At 41.0% G+C, this 21,009-nt stretch overlaps 1 long non-coding RNA gene across 13 annotated transcripts in view; it reads left to right on the top strand.

Moving 5' to 3' along the window:
• The window catches only part of LOC129628852 (uncharacterized), a 143,454-nt gene that overhangs the window by 66,000 nt on the left and 56,445 nt on the right, over positions 1–21,009 (top strand). For 11 of the 13 annotated variants that reach the window (XR_008702930.1, XR_008702934.1, XR_008702926.1 and 8 more), the window contains one exon: positions 3,370–3,485. This is a non-coding gene — a long non-coding RNA (uncharacterized LOC129628852). Of the gene's footprint in view, positions 1–3,369; positions 3,486–17,333; positions 18,227–21,009 lie in introns of those variants that run through there. The other 2 variants (XR_008702927.1, XR_008702937.1) reach the window with 1 other exon arrangement.

Raw genomic sequence — 21,009 nt, 5'->3', positions numbered from 1 at the left:
GAGGGAAGTAGTGGACAGACAACTGCAACCTTTGCTTGTGTGGTTTTGAGAGGATCATGCATTGTTGAGGTTTTTTTTGTTTTCCTTATTTCCAATAATTGAACCAACCAAATTAACTTCAGATGTTAAATAAAATCATCAAATCAGTTCTGGATTTAGTATAACACTGTCAATGCTAGGGATTTTCAGAAGCCACTGACAATCTCCAGGACCTTCTTTCAGGGGACTTGGAACTAGAACTGAAGGCTGACTTCCCTTTTCTGAGAACATGAAGATTCTGGTGATGATTCATCATTAACATGTATAGAGCATATGCCATGTTCTAGACACATCTGCAAATGTTTTGTACATTTCACAATCACCCTACAATATAGGAATTACTATCCTCATTTCTTTTTTTAATTTTTATTTTTTTAATTGAAGGATACTTGCTTTACAATGTTGTATTGGTTTCTGCTGTACAACAATGTGAATCAGCTATCGTTGTTTAATTGCCAAGTCATGTCTGACTCTTTGCGACCCCATGAACTGCAGCACACCCAGCTTCCCTGTCCTTCACTACCTCCTGGAGTTTGCTCAGACTCACGTCCATTGATTCAATGATTCCATCCAACCATCTTGTCCTCTGTCATCCCCTTCTCCTCTTGCCTCAATCTTTCCCAGCCTCAGGGTCTTTTCCAGTGAGTCAGCCTTTCGCATCAGGTGGCCAAAGTATTGGAGCTTCAGCATCAGTCCTTGCAATAATATTCAGGATTGATTTCCTTTAGGATTGACTGGTTTGACCTCCTTTCTATCCAAAGGACTCTCAAGAGTCTTCCCCAGCACCACAGTTTGAAAGCATCAATTCTTTGGTGCTCAGCCTTCTTCATGGTCCCATTCTCCATACATGACTACTGGAAAAAAGTCTACATATATCCCCTCCCTCTTGAGCCTCTCTCCCACCCCCCCATCCCACCCCTCAAAGTTGTCACAGAGCCCTGAGCTGAGCTCCCTGTGTTATCCAGAAGCATCCTACTAGCTACCTGTTTAACACATGGTACTGCATGTATGTCAATGCTGCTGTCTCAATTCGACCCACTCTCTCCTTCCCCACTTTGTTCCCAAGTCCATTCTCTATGTCTGTGTCTCTCTTCCTGGCCTGCAAATAGCTTCATCAGCACCATTTTTCTAGATTCTATATATGTATATGTTAATATATGATATTTGTTTTTCTCTTTCTGACTTACTTCATTCTGTATACATCCCCATTTCTGAGATGAATATATTAAAATTTTGGTAGTTCAGTAGCTGACTCAATGTCACATATTTAAGTGTGAAAGTCTCTCAGTTGTGTCCAACTCTTTGCAACCCCATGGACCATACAGTCCATAGAATTCTCCAAGCCAGAATACTGGAGTGGGTGGCCTTTCCCTACTCCAGGGGATCTTCCCAACCCAGGGATCGAACCCAGGTCTCCCACATTGCAGGCAGATTTTCTACCAGCTGAGCCACAAGGGAAGCCCCACATGTTTAAAAGGCAGAGCTGAATTTCAAAACTAGGTCAGACTCCCTTTCATGCTTCACATCATCAAGTCAGTATGCAGGGATACCTGAACCTCCCTTGATGTCTGAAACCTAGAGATGCTGTTTTCCATCAGTACACCTGTTATGTCTTCTCCTCTTTGTGGTCAGCCCCACCCCACCTCCCACTGTGTCATAGATTTAGACTCTGTCTATACCTTCTCAGGTGATTTAGAATCTCTCACACCGACTGCAACTTATTATCGCCTCTATATCAATTATCCTCTGCCTCTTGTTTATCTTTCCAGTTCAACCTGAAATTAAAGATGATGACTCCAGCCTTACATTCTGAACACACGAAATCACACAGCCTCTTTCTCCACAAAACTCCACACTCCCCAGCAAGTACTCTGTGTTGTATTCTGTGCCACCCACCGTGCCCACCTTGGAACCATTTCTTATTTCCCTGCCTTATTCAGCAGCCACCCGTAACTGACCCATAAAAAGAGACTAATGAAATAGACAATGTGGCAATGTTAATGAGAAAGCAAAAACCAGACAGTTTGAAGAAAAGTCCTAATGGCAAAGAGCTGTCAGTAATTTTGTTCCAGAGGCAGTGACTTCACTTGTAAGCATCATAGCTAATCAAATTGGAAGTTTCTTTCCTTGCTCTGTGTGTGTGTAATTATTTATTTGAACGTGGAACCTTTAGAGGGTGCAAAAGAAACAGCTCTTCCTTCCCAAATCAAATAGGACAACTATTGCAAATAAACCCATTTTCTTAGATCATCTCAAGGTTCCAATTCTTCCTTGGTGCTCAAGGAAGATGAAGCATCCACCCAGTTCTTTCCCAAGTAAACAATTATTTATAGTCCTGAGGGTTTTCTGAAGTGCCAGCAATAACAATGGCTTATACCATCATCACTACCATCACGGGTTCATCCTCTTTGGCACTTCACAGTGTGATCACAAAATGTTTCCACGCCTAATTTATCCTTTGATCCTTATTAAAGCCACTGTGTGAATTAGGTATTGCTGACCCCAATTTCGTATAAGGAAATGGAGCCTCAAGGAGGACAGACTACGGAGAATGAAATCTGTGCTAATTCCCAGGACTCCTGACTTCTAGGCCAGTCTTATTACATCATACCTTACTGGGTAGTCAGGGCTAAATGATACTTACATGGGTGAGCAATGTGACAAAGTGGGAATGACCAATAATTTTGGAGGTTGATTCCTTAGGATTCAAATCTTAGCTTTGGTGCTTGCTATTTGTGTGGCCTTGGACTAGTTACTTGAGATTTAGTTTCCTCATGTATAAAATGGAGCTAAAATGACTATTCACAATACTGAGGTGAAGGTTAAATAAAATAATGCTATAGAATACTCTGGCTCAACACAAAGCAGGTGTTTAATAGGTGGGAGGCTTTTTTTTTTTAATTTCAAGATATCCACCATTTACCTTCTTTCTATTGAGAAATATAAAAGCTCTGAAAGGAAAATTAAAAAAAAAATAATGTATTTCACTGCAAAACTTATCTTAAGTAGACTTTGAGCTAATCTTGTGTTGTTTATCTTTTTAAAAATGTTTTTTACTCAAAATTTTCACCTTAGTGAAAAAATTTATGCTTGCTGTAGAAATATTACTGTTTTTGCTATCACAGACCACAAGGGTATATTACATAATATTCAACATATCACCTTCTTTCTAAAATTCAAAATATGCTGCATTCTGAAGTGTAACTGTCCATGAAGGTGTTGGTAAATGGTTGTGAGTCCACTCTTCCACACTGGTGGTACTAGCATTAGGAAAGGCTACTAGAATTTCTGTTACTCCTGATCTTTGGTATTTTCTTCTTTTACCTACAGGGATTGGGCTGTCTTGCCAGTGGGTGTGGAGTTCAGAAGGCCTGGTGCTGGAATGGAAGAAACAAGCTGAAAGCGGTAGCCACAGGGATGGTTGGACCAAGGTGGACTGGAGAGAGGTAAGGCTTGAATGCCTGAGAAAGTGAGCAAGGATGCTGAGTGCAGGGGCCAGGAAAAGGAGCTGTACCAGGGCAGGCCCTCTGAGAAGCAGATGCCAGACAGAATGAAACCTGCAAGAGATTTAGTGGAGGTAAAGTGTGTACATGATAAGGCAGCACAAGTAAGCAGGGGCAGACTTGAGATCACGATTCTGGGCTTACACCTGTGAAAGGAGAACGAGAAGAGACAAGGGTGAGGTGGGAAGACTCAAGTGGCCCCAGAGCACAGAGAATGTCTCAGGCAGGATGATGGGAGCCCCAACCACAGGTCACTAGGGGAGGACTGCCCTGGGCAGAAACAGCCCTGTTCTGTCACCTCCTGTGATCAGTCCTTGGCTGGGCGCACCCCGCAGGGACTGTGGTCTTGGCACCATCACTCGGGAGGACCCAAAGGTGCAGCATCTGGAGGTTGTCAGGCAGGTGCTCTCCTTGCGGTGGTTCTTTTAAAGGCAGGTCTGAGCAGCGAATATTTCTATGCTGTGCTTAGTCATGTCTGTAGCCTGCCAGGCTCCTTTGTCCATGGGGATTCTCCAGGCCAGAATCCTGGAGTGGGTTGCTATGCGCTCCTCCAGGGGATCTTCCCAACCCAGGGATCAAACCCAGGTCTCCAGCATTGCAGGCCAATTCCTTACCATCTGAGCCATCAGGGAAGCCCAAGATCCCTGGAGTGGGTAGCCTATCCCTTCTCCAGGGGAACTTCCCAACCCAGGAATCAAACCAGGGTCTCCTGCATTGCAGGCAGTTTCTTTACCAGCTGAGGTACTGGGAATCCCCATGCCTCCAGGGGAGACTGCGACCTGAACCCAGCACCTTAGACTGCTCAGAATGCCACAAAAGTCAGACTTTGTCAGAGAAGGCATGCTGAATCTGGCAAAAATGTATTAGAATCAGGGGAAATTAGAATCAAATGAATGGGAACATATCATATTAAAATTATAAAACAATTTCTAAAGACCTCAGAGGAGATTCAGATTTTACCTTTCTGGCTGGTGGGTTTGCATCAGCCCAACTAACATGGGTGCCAGGGCAGAGTTCCCAAGGTGTTGGGAATTGTCTCCAGTTCATCCCACCATACCCAGAAAAGACAAATCATTGAGTCATCCACACAGTTCCCTGCGGTCAGCTAGGGCAATCACTCCACAGCTCCTCCCTTTCAGTCCTTCTTGAGAACGCTGCTTGTGGAATTCCAATGCCCTGCCCACAGCAGGCCCCCTGCAGGCACAGTCCATGTTCTAGTACAAAGGCTGGAAATCATTGCTTCCCAGGTCTGCCAGCTCCACTCAGTGCGGAGGGCCATCTTAGTCCCTCTCCCCACGTGGAGCTTTCCTACCAGTTTCTAACTTCCACAGAATGTTCATTTAAGAAGAAAGATTTGGGGGTCTTCCTCTGAGCTGAAGGTCACAGAGCTGGTCATTACATAGGGTAAGGAAACCTGCTGGAACTGGCAGACAATACACTTCAAAGGACCAGAAATCTGAGTCAATAGGTGTTTTCTTCAGAAATCAATACTAATATATTTAGTGCTATTGAGCATCATTAAATATGTATTGGTTCTTTTTATTCTCAGCTCAGAATAGTTCTAAATGTATTCTGCATGCAAATGAGTATTTAGAGTTGATGCATTAATACTGTCTCCAAGCACCGGGTGTGTGTCCAGTCTCAAGTTCATTGACAGAATGAGGAGTCAATGAGCTGTACTGAGTTGTCATCATATGGCTGTTGCACACCTCATCATGGAATTCTCTCCTGTTGGCCAGTCACATGCCCTCCCAATGCCAGTGGAAATTGAGAATGAACATTGGGTAAGAGTTATGGTACCCTATAAGCAAGAGTAGTATTTGGATGCTGGCGTTTGGAGACCGGAAGTGAAATGCATAGAACACTTCTACAGACAGCCCCGTGTGGTTCTCCCTACAGCCTGTGTCTGCACTCCAGCTCCCTTTACAGAGTGGCTCAGGTCTACTTGAGCTGAGGAAGAAAGAGATGACTTTTTAACTCCAGAAACAAGCCCAAGTAGTAAGTGTATCTATAAAGTAAAGGAGATATATTCTATCATCTTTGAGATCTCTTTTAAGGCAAAAGCCCTAAGAGACTTATAAGTAAAAATTTGGAAGGTAATTATATTACCGAAAGAAAAAAAAATAAAAGACCAAGTCCAAGTTGTTCAGCCCCTGCCAGGCTTCCATCAGTGGGTTTATACAGAAGTTTAAGTTCCACATTCAGATGTAACCATTTGAGTTTCAACTGGAAATTTTCTTTTTTTTTTCTTCTGGTATAAACTATGTAATAGCTCTGTGCCTATAAGAAAAGGGAGCTCTAGAAGATTTCATTGATAAAGCATGAAATTTGGAGTCACAGACTTGCGATTAAATTCTGCCTGTCCTGCCTCATAGCTCTTTACCTTGCTGCATCTATAAAACTGATGCTATGACTATGGGCCTCGCATGACTGATATGAAACCTAAATGTGAGAACTGAAACAAACTGCTTGCTAACAGAATGTGATAGAAAAATGGCAGTTTCCCCCATACCCAAGGCCAGAATCAGAATGGATTCTCTCATCTCTGTGATGCTCCTTAATTTAGGAAGATGAATGAACTGGGCTTTATGGGGTCATGGGAGACACCAGTAAAACCCAAATATTGGGTTGGCCAAAAAAAATCTGTTGGGGTTTTTCCATAAGATATTACAGAAAAATGTGACGAACTTTTTGGCCAACTCAATAGAAGAGAATGGAGTTCCTTAAGCATGTGATGAAACCCCAGTTTAACATACTCGAATGTTCGAATAACATACTCGAAACTAAAAATCAGCACCATACTTCTCCAGCATGGCACACCTCTCTGAGAGGAAACTTTGCACAAAGGAGGCAATGAGCATTCTCACATATCTCCAGCAGCAGCACGAATACATGGATCCAGTGACAGAGTACACAGTCCTGGAGCCAACAGCCAATACTTAGCATCAACTCTGAGAGATTTGCACATAAATAAGAGTGAAGTTTAAAAACCATTCTACTGTCTCTGGAAGAATGCCTGGACCCACATGATAGCATAGGAGCTAAAATACAACAGGTTTTAAAATGCATTATATTAGTCATCTATTGCATGTCACCTTTTATTTCAAACTCAGGGGCTTAAAACAGTAGACATTTATGTATGTGGTCCAGAAATCCAGGAGCAGTTTAGCTGTGAGTCTCTTGCGAGTTGAAGTCCTGGCATTGGCTGGGGTCACAGTTAACTCCAAGCTTGACTAGGGGAGGGATCCCCTTCTGAGATCACTTACATGCTTGCTAGCATCCCCCACAGTTCTCTGTAGGCTGCCCGAGTGCCCTCATACCATCACTGCTTGTGAGAGGACAGCTGACCTCTCTCAGAACAAGTGACTCAGAGGTTTGGGAAGTGTACCCAAGACAGAATGCACAGTCTTCTTGTTACCTAGTATTAGAAGTGACATCTAATGATTTCTACTCTATTCGACTCACCACAAGTGAAGTCACTAAGTGTAACCTACATGCAGGTGAAGAAGAAAGGTCCATCTCTTAAGCAAGAGAGAATGAAAGAAAGTCAACAAATTTTTAAAACCAGCACATGTATTTAAAGGAAGAATTCAATTAAGAAATTGAACTGATAGTCATGCAAAGATCTCAAATGGGAGAAAGTGAAATCTGAATGGACTCTCTTCATTCCAAATAAAAAGTTGGTGAGGTTCTCAAAGTGTCTGGGTGAGCCTGCTGTGTGCATAGAATACACTTTCTCTTCCCTCTGGGATCAGAGCTGCAGACTAGCTTTTCTAACCTCCTTTATAGGTACCTGGGATGGTGAGTCTGAGTTCTTGCCAATGAAATATACAGAAGAGATTTCTTTCTAGGCTTCTCCTTTAAAAAAAGCAAAAACAAAACTTCTTCCACATCCTCTTCAGATTCTCTACTGAATGGAGATATTGATTGGCGATGACTCAGGACTTAGTCAGAGAAGGCAATGGCACCCCACTCCAGTACTCTTGCCTGGAAAATCCCATGGATGGAGGAGCCTGGTGGGCTGCAGTCCATGGGGTGACTGAGGGTCGGACACGACTGAGCGACTTCACTTTCACTTCTCACTTTCATGCATTGGAGAAGGAAATGGCAACCCACTCCAGTGTTCTTGCCTGGAGAATCCCAGGGACGGGGGAGCCTGGTGGGCTGCCGTCTATGGGGTCACACAGAGTCGGACATGACTGAAGCGACTTAGCAGCAGCAGCAGCAGGACTTAGTAGAGGATGGAGCCATAGAAAAAGGAACCTTGATTGCATGCGCGCCCAGTTGTGTCCAACTCTTTGTGACCTGATGGGCTGTAGTCTGCCAGGATCCTCTGTCCAACTGGAGTGGGTTCCCAATTTCCTACTCCAGGAGATCTTCCCTAACTAGGGATCAAATCCATGTCTCGTTGAGTCTCCTGTATTGATAGGCAGATTCTTTACCTCTAGCGCCACCTGGGAAGCCCAGGAGAAAGGAGCCTGGGTCCCTAAAGAAGCTGTTGGAAGTTTGCCTGAGAAGCACATTTGATTTGAATCTATATGAGCAAAACCAAATTTTTATTTTTTAAACCTTTGGAGCTTGGAAAGTTGTTTCTTACAGCAGCTAGAATAACCTTTTCTATTTCACTGTCTTATAAGGGAACTAGTTCAAAGGTAATAGATGAAATACTGTTGAGTCTAAGATCTTCTAAACATGAATTAATACAATTATATTCATGCAAAGGCTTTTTAAAAATCCAAGAGTAAACATATACAATTGTTATTTAAAACATCTGTGTGCCCTATAACTGATAAATTGCTATTATTACTTTGATTCTTAGAATATAATCTGGGGGAAAGACCAGGAACTTTTGCTTCCAAAACTTTTGCTTTTTGTAATATGGAGTTCATCCTAGGACATAAAATTATCAACCAATAGAACATATTTAGTCTCCTTGGCTTTGGGGAAAATTGGCTAGTAAGCAACATAGTATAATGGATAAAGGTATAGTCTTTGGAGTTACACAGACCTGGTATCCTTTCTGTTCCACCACTTTTAACTTATATAACCTTAAATTTCTTACTCAATTTATTTGAGTCAGTTTCCTGATCTATAAAATGAGGATGATGATGATAACAACTGTATAATTTACCTGATAAGAGTCCAGTGATAATTAACTGACATCTCTGTAAAGTACGGAAACTACACAGTGTTCAAAAAGTGTAAGCCATTATTATTATCATTGTTGCATTTATGTTATTTTGGGCAGGGACAGTAATACTTTGCTGCTGCTGCTGCTAAGTTACTTCAGTCCTGTCCAACTCTATGAGACCCCATAGACGGCAGCCCACCAGGCTCCCCCGTCCCTGGGATTCTCCAGGCAAGAACACTGGAGTGGGTTGCCATTTCCTTCTCCAATGCATGAAAGTGAAAAGTGAAAGTGAAGTCGCTCAGTCATGTCCAACTCTTAGCGACCCCATGGACTGCAGCCTACCAGGCTCCTCCATCCGTGGGATTTTCCAGGCAAGAGTACTGGAGTGGGGTGCCATTGCCTTCTCCAAATACTTTGCTAGTCTCTTGCTTTTTGAGGAGAAATAAAGGTTACAAATAAGATGGAAGTAAAGATTATAACTAATTGAAGAGTCAAAAAGACCTAACTTACTAAGGCTAATAGCAACAGTCTCCTGCAGGTTGTATGAAAAAATTTTACTTACTGTGACAAATGAATTTTGTAGGAAAATAGAAGATGTAATATACCCAAAACTTATTTGCCATATCCAAGAGTTTTTAGTCAAAACCTAGGCAAGGGATAAATCACTTAGACATCCCTATTACTTAGATTGTTCTCTGGTGACAAAGAACAGTGAAGAGAACCCGGTGAGGTGGCTTGGTTGCCACGGCTGTCCCCGGAAAGAGCAAGTGGTGGGTCCATTGTATTCAGAGGGAGTGGACAGCTGAGGTATGCATCATGCAGGTGCCACAGTGGGGAGAGGCAGTGGTCCGTGCTAACAGACAATACAAGCTCGGGAAGAAATTGAGATAATTTTCAAAGTTTTGTTGACAGTATTATTGCAGAAGTTCAGTCTACCAGGCCAGGTCAATGTAGCAAGCTGTGAAGACCCCAAGCTCTGGCCAAGCAGATGGAGTCTGAGGCAAGGCAGACTTGGAGCTGAGGTTGGAAGGGAAATTGAGGCAGAAAGATAGTTGTATGGTCTGGGCCAATAGGGATGACTGAGTTTGGGAGTAGGGAGTGGATGTGAAGTAATACTGTGACTGCCTTGCTATGCCAGGAGCCAGATCAGGTTGGCAAATGTCTGTCAGACCTGGGGTCTTCATTCACTTTTTTCAGAAGCCAGAAATGCCCAGGGCCTGTAGGGAAGCCTCATCAAAAATAGAGACTTTACTTCACTCTGTGTAACAGTTTCTAGGCCCATCTGCATCTCTACAAATGACCCAGTTTTGTTCCTTTTTATGGCTAATATTCCATTGTATATATATATATATATATATCACATCTTCTTTATCCATTCATCTATTGTTGGACATTTAGGTTCACAGTGAAGCAAGTCAGAAAGAGAAAAACAAATATCGCATTGTATTGCGTATATATAGAATCTAGAAAAATGGTACAGATGAGCCTGTTTCCAGGGCAGGAATAGAGACACAGATGTAGAGAACACACATGTGGACACATAGGGGAGGCAAGGAGGGTGGGATAAATTGAGAGAGTGCCACTGACATATATGCACTAGCATAAGTAAAATAGATAGCTAGTGGAAAGCTACTGTAGAGCACAGGGAGCTCAGCTCACCGTTCTGTGATGCCTTAGAGAGATGCGATGAGGATGAGGTGGAAGGGGGAGGATGTATAGGTAATTCACTTCATTGTACAACAGAAACTAACACAACAGTGTAAAGCAATTATACTCCAATTAAAAATAAATTTTAAAAAATAGATAAGCTAAGGAAAGTTAAAGAAGCCTCATTCAGAGTCAGTTTAGTCACTCAGTCATGTCTGACTCTTTGTGACCCCATGGACTGCACCATGCCAGGCCTCCCTGTCCTTCACCAACTCCTGGAGCTTATTCAAACTCACGTCCTTAGAGTTAGTGATGCCATCCAACCATCTCATCCTCTGTTGTCCCCTTCTCCTCCTGCCTTCAATCATGCACAGCATCAGGGTCTTTTCCAATGAGTCAGCTCTTCGCATCAGGTGGCCAAAGTATTGGAGCGTCAGCTTCAGCATCAATCCTTCCAATGAATATTCAGGACAAATTTCCTTTGGGATTGACTGGTTTGATCTCCTTGCAGTCCAAGGGATTCTCAAGAGTCTTCTTCAACACCACAGTTCAAAAGCATCAATTCTTCAGCGCTCAGCTTTCTTTATATTTCAACTCTGACTCTGACCATACATGACTACTAGAAAAACCATGGCTTTGACCAGACAGACCTTTGTTGGCAAAGTAATGTCTCTGCTTTTTAATACGCTGTCTAGGTTGGTTATAGCTTTTCTTCCAAGGAGCAAGCTTTTTTTAATTTCATGGCTGTAGACACCATCTGATTTTGGAGCCCCAAAACATAAAGTCTCTCCCTGTTTCCATTGTTTCCCCATCTATTTGCCATGAAGTGATAGGACCAGATACCATGGTCTTAGTTTTCTGAATGTTGAGTTTTAAGCCAACTTTTTCACTCTCCTCTTTCACCTTCATCTAGAGGCTCTTTAGTTCTTCTTTGCCTTCTGCCACAAGGGTGGTGTCATCTGCACATCTAAGGTTATTGATATTTCTCCCTGCAATCTTGATTCTAGCTTGTGCTTCATCCAGCCCAGCATTTTGTATGATGTACTCTGCATATAAGTTAAATAAGCAGGGTGACAATATACAGCCTTGACGTACTCCTTTCATAATTTGGAACCAGTCCATTGTTTCATGTTTGGTTCTAACTGCTGTTTCTTGACCTGCATACAGATTTCTCAGGAGGCAGGTCAGGTGGTCTGGTATTCCCATCTCTTGAAGAATTTTCCATAGCTTGTTGTGATCCACAAAGTCAAAGGCTTTGGTGTAGTAAAGAAAGCAGAAGAAGGCGTTTTTCTGGAATTCACTGTTTTTTTTTTTGATGATCCATTGGATGTTGGCAATTTGATCTCTGGTTCCTCTCCCTTTCCTAAATCCAGCTTGAAAATCTCGAAGTTCATTGTTCACACGCTGTTGAAGCCTGGCTTGGAGAATTTTGAGCATTACTTTGCTAGCATGTGAGATGAGTGCAATTGTGCAGTAGTTTGAACATTCTTTGGCATTGCCTTTCTTTGGGATTGGAATGAAAACTGACCTTTTCCAGTCTTGTGGCCATTGCTGAGTTTTCCAAATTTGCTGGCATCCTAAGGCCCACGTGGCTTTGCATTCCAGGATGTCTGGCTCTAGGTGAGTGATCACACCATCGTGATTATCTAGGTCATGAAGTTCTTTTTTATACAGTTCTTCTATGTATTCTTGCCACTTCTTAATATCTTCTGTTTCTGCTAGGATCGTACCATTTCTGTCCTTTATTGTGCCCATTATTGCATGAAATGTTCCCTTGGTATCTCTGATTTTCTTGAAGAGATCTCTAGTCTTTCCCATTCTATTGTTTTCCTCTATTTCTTTGCATTGATCGCTGAGGAAGGCTTTCTTATCTCTCCTTGCTATTCTTGGGAACTCTGCATTCAAATGGGTATATCCTTCCTTTTCTCCTTTACCTTTAGCTTTTCTTTTTTTCTCAGCTATTTGTAAGGCCTCCTCAGACAACCATTTTGCCTTTTTGCATTTCTTTTTCTTGGGGATGGTCTTGAGCACTGCCTCCTGTACAATGTCATGAATCTTTGTCCAAATGAAAAGGCAAAAAGTATGACACTGAATAACTCCCCAGGTCAGTAGGTGCCCGATATTCTACTTGAGAAGAGTCAAGAAACAAGGTAGCCTAGGACCAGGGACTAATAGTTACCTGAAAAGCTCTGAGCAAGTTGAAGAGGACACACCAAAATGATAAAAGCTATGATCCACAATGACAAATTCCCATGACTCTGTATGCACTAAATAATGCAGCTTCAAGTTCCAGAAACAAATTCTACAGAAATTACAAGAAACTCATCAGTAGAGAGAGATTTTTTTAGGCCTCTCTGAGTTAATAATAGACCAAGAGACTTTTATTACAGACAACATTTTTTGGTCAAAAGTAATAAAATTAAAACTGGGAAAAAAAGAAAACTACCATCTAGGAAATTTAGAAACTTTAAATAATTCTTGAGTCAAGGAAACGATCAAGGTAAGAATTGATACCTATGTAGAAAATAATACCAAGCTCTATGGTGTGTGATAAAATTAGAGCAAAACTCAGTGGAATATTCCTGGCTTAATATTGTGTATATTAATAAAAGAAAGATTCTAAAAGATTGATTTTAGTATGAAACTCAAGAAGTCAGGGGAAAAAGTAATCCAGAAGAACCAAAATAAAAATAAAAGCCGAAAATTAAAAGGAAAACCAGAAAGAGTAGAATAAATAAATATACTCAAGAAATAGATCAGTAACATACAGTATTTATCTTTCTCTGTCTGACTTATTTCACTAAGCATATTACCCTCCAGAACCATCTGTGTCATTGCAAAGGGTAAAATTTCATTCTTGTTGATGGCTGAGTAATATTTTACATCTTCTTTATCCACTTATCTGTTCATGGACACTTAGGTTGCTTCCATATTTTGGCTATTATAAATAATGCTAGTATGAACACTGAAGTGCATGTATCTTTTTGAAATAATGGGAGGAAGCGCAAGATAGGGGTAGGAGGCTAAGAGGTATAAGCTACTATATATGAAATAAAAAAGATCCAAGGCTATATTACACAGCACAGGACATATAGCTAAGATTGTATTAATGGAGTATAATTTATAAAATAGTGAATCAATATGTTGTACACCCACTGTTAATATTGTAAATGAAATATGTTTTAACTTAAAAAAAATAAACCTTTAGAAAAGTAAAATAAAATAGATAAAACAGTACCTAATATAGGGCTTCCCTGGTGGGTCAGTGGTAAAGAATCCCCCTGCCGGTGCAGGAGACATAGGTTTGATCCCTGGGTCAGGAAGATCCTCTGGAGAAGGAAACGGCAACCCACTCCAGTGTTCCTGTCTGGAGAATCCCATGGACAGAGGAGCCTGATGGCTACATACAATCCATCGGGTTACAAAGAGTTGGACATGACTGTGATTAAACAACAACAACAAATCAAAGCACAAGTGTTTAAATTAAGAAATAAGAATAAGTAACCACAAATAGAGAAGGAAATAATTAATAACTACTTTGCTCAGTTGTTTGCAGAAAAATATGAGAATCTAGTTGAAAATGGATACTTTTCTGGGAAACTATAAATTGCCAAAGCTAATTCCTGAAAGATCAAAAGTTTAAAACTACCAATATTCATAAGATACAAATTTGAAAGAACTAGACCTGGATATTTTCACAAATGAATTCAACCAAACTTTAAAAACAGATGGTTTCAGTGTTATTTAAAGCCTTGCTATTCAGAGTGATTGAGGACCAGCAGATGGGTGTCACCTGGGAGCTAGTGTGTAATGCACTCTCAGGTTCCACTGCAAACCTACTGAAGGAAAATCTGGTTTTAACAAGATTCCTTGGAGATTGCACACCCATTAAATTTTGAGAAAACAGATTTATACCAAGGAATGGGCCATGGACCAAATTCAGTTCACCTCTTTTTTTCATAAATAAAGTTTTATTGGAATACAGTCACACTCATTTGTTTATGCTTTCCCACTACACTGCTAAGTTGAATATCAGGGGACTGAGACCATTCAGCCAACAAGGCATAATATATTTACTCTCTGACCTTTTGTTGGAAAAGTTTTCCTACTTTGATTTACACTGTTGCAGGACACAGAAAAAAAATGAGAAAATCTTTTGATTACAAAAACATCAGCTAGATCACAAAAACCTCAGACTTAGCCAATATTTCATGAGCAATAGATAGCAAAATAAGATCACTCTTGCCTATGAATATCAATGCAGAAGTACAGTCCTGTTAAAATAATTCAGCAGAAAAGTCATAATACTCAGATATTTTAAAGGAAATTGACAAAGTTCAGTATTGTTATTGATTTTTAAAATACTGTTAATAAGATGAGAATAAATGAATAGATGTCCTTAGCATAACAAAATTCATGAATTTCATCCTAAATGGGGCAACAGGCTTGATGGGGAAGCAGTAAACTGATTTTTAAAAAGTCAAGACCGTTATCATTGTATGTAGACAATATTATGATTCTTAAGTAACACAAGAAGATAAACTGAAAAAACACTATGAGAAACAGTAAAGCAGTTCAGAAGATACATGTATTAGTTATCTCTTGCTACGTGACAAATTATCCCAAAATTTAGTAGCTTAAAACAATACACATTTATTGTCTCATACAGTTTCTGAGGGGTGGAATCCAGGAACAACTTGGCCAGGAAGTTCTGGTTCAGGGTCCAACAAGTTCTGGTTCTGGTCATGTTGTTGGCCAGGGTTACAAGCATCTGAAGGCTTGTCAGGGCCTGGAGGATTTACATCACTCACGTGGCTGTGGGCAGGAAGCCTCAGTTTCTCACTGAACATTGGTTCCTGCTCTTTCCCACATGGGCCTCTCTACAGAGTTACCTGAACATAGTAGCTGGTTTCCAGAGAAAATGCAAGAGAGCAGGAAGCCATGGTGCCTCTTGTGATCTAGTTTATGAAGCGGCACACCATCCCATCTGCACTGGAAGTGAGACACAAATTGTATACACTCAGTGAAAGAGTAATCAAGGTCCACCTCTTATAAGGACATATTAAAAGATGCGATACCATCATGGCACCATGCCATATACCACTATGGTACCACTCCTGTATTCTTGCCTGGAGAATCCCATGGACAGAGGAGCCTGGTGGGCCGTGGGGTTGCAGAGAGTTGGACGTGACAAAAGTGACTTAGCACGCATGCACATGATACATAATTCATATACAAAGTTGACATACAACCTTCCTAACAAGACACTTTTATAATATAATGGACATAAATCAAAAAGTATGCAAAAGATATGAACAAGCAATTAATTTTTAAAAAGAAACCTATATTGTTAATGGGGCTTCCCTGGTAGCTCAGATGGTAAACAATCTGCCTGCGATGCCTGGATCTGGAAGATCCCCTGAGAAGGGAATGGCTACCCACTCCAGTATTCTTGCCTGAAGAATTCCATGGACAGAGGAGCCTGGCGGGCTACAGTTCATGGGGTCACAGAGTCAGACGTGACTAAGCATGTAAGTCAGATATACTGTTAATGAGCATATGAAAGATGCTGCAACTCACTAACAGAAATTCAATTATGTGTAATACTTTTGATACCCCTCAGATAGGAAAAAAATTAATATTTTATGATACCAAGTGAAAGCCAGGATGTGGGACATAGGAAACTCCCGAACATAGCTGGTAGAAGCATAGCACTTTCAACACAACTTGACACTATCTGGTAAGTTTGGTGAATTGCCCCACCAGCATTCAGTTCCACTCCCAAAGAACCTCTCTCCCTGTGTACAAGGAGATCTGTACAAGAATGTTCCTAGTATCATTGTTTCAAGTAGGAAAAAGAGAAAAGGGATACCCTAAATGTACATTTCCAGGAGGATGTACATGAATGAACTAGAATTATATATATCAGTATATATTAATTCTCACAAACATATTGGGCAGCCAAAGCAAGATGCAGAAGAATACATGTATGCAAAGGTTAAAAATATGCAAAACAATTCCATGTGTTAAGAATACATCCTCATGTAGTAAAAATACTTTAAAAATGTATAGCAATGATACACACCAAATGCAGACAATAGTTACTTCTAAGAAAGAATGAGAAGAATGTGATGTGGAAATATAAATGGGGAGTTCAACTTTCTAAGTAATGTTCTACTTATTAAACTGAATAGTAGACATTTGACAGCTATTTTATTATTATGCCTTTATAAATTATCTTTTCATAATATATTTCATAATAAAAAATTTAAAGAAAATGTAATAGAAGAAAATATCCCTTTTTAAATGACAACAAGGGAAGAAGTTAAAATACCTAAGAATTTCAGATAATGGAAGAATGAAATAATGTCATTTGCAGCAAGAAGATGGGCCTGGAGATCATCAGACTAAGCAAAGACAGCTATCATATGATATCACTTATATGCAGATTATTTTTGAAAAATGATGCTAATGAACTTGTTTACAAAACAGAAACAGACTCACAGACTTAGAGAATGAACTTACAGTTCCCAGGGAGGGATAGTTTGGGAGTTGGGGACTGCCATGTATACACTGGTGTATTTAAGATAGAGAACCAGCAAGGACCTACTGTGTAGCACAGGGAACTCGGCTCAATCTTCTGTAAGAACCTAAATGGGAAAGGGATTTGAAAAAGAATGGATACATGTATTTGTAATCACTTTACTGTAAACCTGAAACTAATACAACATTGTTAATCAACTAGGCTCCAATATAAAAGTTTATTTAAAAATTTCAGGATGGAGAAGTGATGCATGGAACTACGTTTTTGGGCATGTAGATGAAATATGGTGTTCATGCAGTGTACTTGGTCATTCAGTTGTGTCCGAGTGTTTTGTATCATAGCCCACCAGGCTTCTTTGTCCATGGGATTTTCCAGGCAGGAATACTGGAGTAGGTTGCCATTTCCTCCTCCAGGGGATCTTCCTCACCCTGGGATCAGACTCTCATCTCCCATGTCTCCTGTATTGCAGGCAGATTCTTTACCTGCTGGGCTACCTGGGAAGCCCAAACATTGGGCTTGGGAAGATCTCCTGGAAGAGAAAATGACACTCACTCTAGTCTTCTTTCCTGGTAAATCCCATGGACAGAAGAGCCTGGTGGACTATGGTCCAGTGAGTCTCAAGGAGTTGGACACGACTGAGTGACTAAGCACAACACAAAATGAAATGTAAATAAAACTTAAAGATGAACAAAAACTGGGGAAAATATTCCCATATTCCAAAGGGCTAATCTCTTTAATACATACAGACTTTCTTGTTAAAAGTCCTATGACCAATAACCCAGGACGGTAATAGACTAAAGTCATGAACTGACAAATTCACAGAAATATAAATAGTGTTTAAATAGATGAGAAATGCAAATGGAAACCATGAAATAATATGTTTGCCAATCAGACTGTCAAAGATGAAAAGGTTGATGATGATGCAGGAAGGGAGTCAGTCTCACCTGTGTTTGCCCAAATTGTATGGGAGGGTTTGTTGTCAGCTTGCCTACGGAGGAGCATATGTAATGATCTATCAAAATGTAAACAGTCCACATCCTCTGACCTAGAAGTTTCACCTCTATAAATTTTTCCTGGTGATACACTCGCACATGTGTGAAATGATTTATTACATTGTTTGTAATTGCAAAAAAATGTCAACAAATTAATATCCCTTGATGGGGCTTGATAAAATAAAATATGATACATTCATGGAATTGAATACCAGGTAGTGGTTTTAAACTGAGGTCATCTCTTTGTGTATATTGGAGAGCCACAAGACAAATCATAGGGCAAAAAATGATGTGTGGAATAGTGGAATATTGTGTGGAATAAATGCTTCCATTTACAGAGGGGGAGAAAAGAATAGTGTACAATACATATATGCTTATTTATACATAGAAAATTCCTGAAAGAATAGAGGAATAGAACTAAGAACTGTGACTGCCTCCAGTAGCATTCTGGTAGTATGGAAGAACCTTGAATTATATGAAAAACAACAACAAAAAACCAACTCTGAAACTTCAGATGCTAAAGACATCTGATCTAATTTAGCACCAAGGTATAAATTGTAAAATCCTCAGTGCTGGCCATTTGAAAGTAGAGAAATGTTGCTGATGTGCAATTCTGGACCTAATTACTTTCTTGCTAACTGCTAAACATTTCTCACTAATGGTCCTGCTACACAGCCAGTCAGAGAGAGGAGGAGAAAGAGAGAAATACGGCTTGTTATCCACACGGCCCCACCAATCCAATCAGCATCCTGGAACTGCTTACCTTGTGCTTCCTGAGTCATTTCTAATGAGAGATAATGATAGCAAGGTGGGAGGTCTCAGGTGGCTTTGGGGAAGGATGCCAGAATGTAGGCCAAGTCAATTTTGATTCATTGCACATCAAACTTTTCGCTTTTCCTTCCTTTGCACATTCACAGCTATTAGTGGAATTTGGGGAGCAAATACAAGCCTGTTGGCAAAACTGCCTACAGATCCCTGTGATACAACTTGGTACTGGAGATACAAATGGAGAGAGACAGAAGCCATCTTCTGGGAGATGCTCTGAGACACCCCTGCTCTCAGGGATTTAGGGGTGCACACTCTGGGAGCAGGGCGGGGGCTCACGGGTGGGCAGGGAAGACAGTGCTTACCAAAAGTTATAAAGTATGCCCATAGGTTTACTGAATATTGAGGGAAATGTAAAGTGAGTAAAGCTGGTGGGGGAGGTATTCACTGGCAAATTTTTTGTGACTCTGGAAATGCAAGGGAAGCTACATGATTTATTTTATAGTCAACAGAAATGTTGAACACGGCACATCTGCTCAGTACTTACAATGGATCTGGTACTTTTCTAGGTTTGGGGGGATATGTCAGAACAAAATGCAGCCTTGCCCCTCATGCTGATTGCATTCTAGTGGCCATGACAGGGGGCTGGAAATGCAGATGATACACTAAATAAGAGGTGGGGCTTCCCAGGTGGTGCGGTTAAAGAATCTGCCTGCCGACACAGGAGACACAGGTTCAATCCGTGGGTCAGAAGATCCCCTGCAGTAAGAAATGGCAACAAATATTCTTGCCTGGAAAATCCCATGAACAGAAGAGCCTGGGGGGCTGCAGTCTATGGGGTTTTAAAGAGTCAGACACGACTAAACGACTGAGCATGGCACAGCACATAAATAAAGGCACCTATGAGATAATGTTAGGTAATGTACAATCTAGGGCTTCTCTGGTGGCTCAGATGGTAATGAATCCGCCTGTAATGCAGGAGACCCAGGTTTGATCCCTGAGTTGGGAAGAATGAACAATCCATGGGTCAATTTGCAATGGTAAGGGAAGAGAAAGACAAGTAGTGAGAGAGTAGTTTGTTTACTTAAAACATTTTTTTAAAACTTTATTTTTGGCAGCGCTGGATCTTTGTTGCTGTGCACCGGCTTTGTCTAGTTGTGGTGAGCCGGGGCTATTCTGTAGCTATGGTGCATGGGCTTCACATCACGGTGGCTCCCGTTGTTGTGGGGCATGGGCTCTAGGCACTCCGGCTGCGGTAGTTGTGGAGTTGCCCCACACTGTATAGGATCTTAGTTACTAAACCAGGGATTGAACTTATGTCCCCTCCATTGGCAGGTGAATTCTTAACCACTGGACAACCAGAGCCGTCCCGAGAGAGTATTTTAGACAAGTGGTCAGGGAAGCCTCTCTATTAAGGTGTCTGATAATGTGACATTTGATTAGAGGCCTGAGAAAGATAAGAAGCCAGCCATGAAGGTATACAGGGAAATGCAAAGGCCTTGAGGCTGAAGCATGACTTTCCCCACACAGATAAAGGCATAGCGTTTAGAAAATAATGATGAGAAGCAATTGAAACAAAACATACCTTCCCTATGATTATGTATGCATAGAAATATATATCAGAAGAGACTGTGTGTGTGTGTTAGTTGCTCAGTTGTGTCCGACTCTTTGTGACCCCATGGACTGTAGCCCACCAGGCGTCTCTGTCCATGGGATTTTCCAGGCAAGAATACTGGAGTGGGTTGCCATTCCCTTCTCCAGGGGATCTTCCCGACCCACGGATTGAACCCTGGTCTCCTTCATTGCAGGCAGATTCTTTAACATCTGAGTCACCAGGAATACATATCAGAAAAGACTCCTAAAAAGATGTATATCCTTGTTGCTTCAATGAAGGGCTAACGACTGTTTCTCAATGACGAGCAGTATCTTCTAATTCCTTGCCTATGATCCAGCCATACTTGGCATATATAGAATTTTGGTGTATATATATATAAACAGTATCTGGTGACTGAAGGAGTGATTTTTTTGACACTATTTTATTCATCATTTTAAAAAGTAAAACAAAATGGCTGTTTTTGAAAAATCAAGTTTGTAACAGCACATTGCATCACAGGGTTTCTCAGAAAGACATGCCTTTAGCTCTGGGCTAGCCCAAGATGTGTGTCATTGGGAAAAAAGACAGAAAGCTAAATTTTACTGATTACCTAATATCTGCTATGTATTTGTATGTGTGTTGTTGTGAGTATAGTTGTTCCCATCTTGCAGTCTAGAACAATGAGGCCAGGGAAATTTAGTTTCTAGCCCATGCACATAAGACCAGTAGACAATAGAGCTGAACAGCAGATCTTCTGCCTCCAAGTTCAGACCTCTGATGATCACAGCTATGGG

The sequence above is a fragment of the Bubalus kerabau genome, chromosome 15 (genome assembly GCF_029407905.1).
Source record: "Bubalus kerabau isolate K-KA32 ecotype Philippines breed swamp buffalo chromosome 15, PCC_UOA_SB_1v2, whole genome shotgun sequence".
Lineage (NCBI taxonomy): Eukaryota > Metazoa > Chordata > Mammalia > Artiodactyla > Bovidae > Bubalus > Bubalus kerabau.
Note: the sequence above shows the minus strand (reverse complement) of the source record. Positions and strands in the feature narration are given on the sequence as shown.